Genomic DNA, 838 nt, shown 5'->3' with positions numbered 1-838 from the left:
TGATGTGGGTTTTTCTAACAGTTTTAAAAGAAACAATATGGGACATGCAGAACCTTTTAGTATTTAAAAAGTCAGTTGCGTTACCTAGTGATGCTGTATAACTTCTTTTATCCAGGCTTTTTATTGTGTATTTATGTGATAAGAGGAGACTAGGAGATCATAAAGCGGATGAGGTATGGAATTTCTCTAAATGGAATATCTTATTATGAAATGTATGCGCTAGTATAATAAAGTACTATTTATGTGTTTATTGAAAGAATTATGCCCAGATGATTTAGTATACTCAATGAATGGCAATCATGTAAGTGATATGATAAGCTGTACTAAAGGAGTAAACTGACTGAGATAAAAAAAATCTGTTCAGTTTAATATCTGTCTGGGGACCATATACTAAATGGATTTTTAGAACAGGGAGATGGAAAAAGAGCTTGCTCTGTCCACTCCACGCATTGACCTGGTATTGCAGTATCTCCAGGACCGGTGCACCCCTTCTTTAATGCAGTTTCTAAAATCAGAAAGAATTGAATTCAATGTTTTTTGTTCATTTTGCTTGTTTGTCGGATTTTGGGATGGACTCTTTGGCTTTGCTTTTCTTCTCCTCATTGGATTTTTCATGTTCAAAGTTGCAGAAGCCAGATTACAAGCTCATTTTGGTTCAACTTCAGCAACTGTGCATTGCATTGCCATGTAATGTAATGCAATGCTATCTTTCTAGCTCTCCCTTTTTACTTCCTTTTGGTTAAACAGACATATTAGGCAAGCATTTTGGAGCTTTCACCTAAATAACTACAGGTGGTGAGATAAGCTGCACAATATAATTGACCTTTCAGTATATTGT

General features: G+C 35.2%; 1 pseudogene; it reads left to right on the top strand.

Annotated features, from left to right (window-relative positions):
* Positions 1 to 352: 352 nt before the first annotated feature.
* On the top strand, positions 353 to 491 carry LOC141150964 (U2 spliceosomal RNA; annotated as a pseudogene).
* The last annotated feature ends 347 nt before the right edge of the window (positions 492 to 838 follow it).

This window comes from Phyllobates terribilis, unplaced genomic scaffold (assembly GCF_046119375.1).
Source record: "Phyllobates terribilis strain yellow unplaced genomic scaffold, ASM4611937v1 Scaffold_5__5_contigs__length_657084704, whole genome shotgun sequence".
NCBI classification, from domain to species: domain Eukaryota; kingdom Metazoa; phylum Chordata; class Amphibia; order Anura; family Dendrobatidae; genus Phyllobates; species Phyllobates terribilis.
The sequence above is the reverse complement of the archived record's forward strand: the minus strand, read 5'-3'. Positions and strand labels throughout refer to the sequence as shown.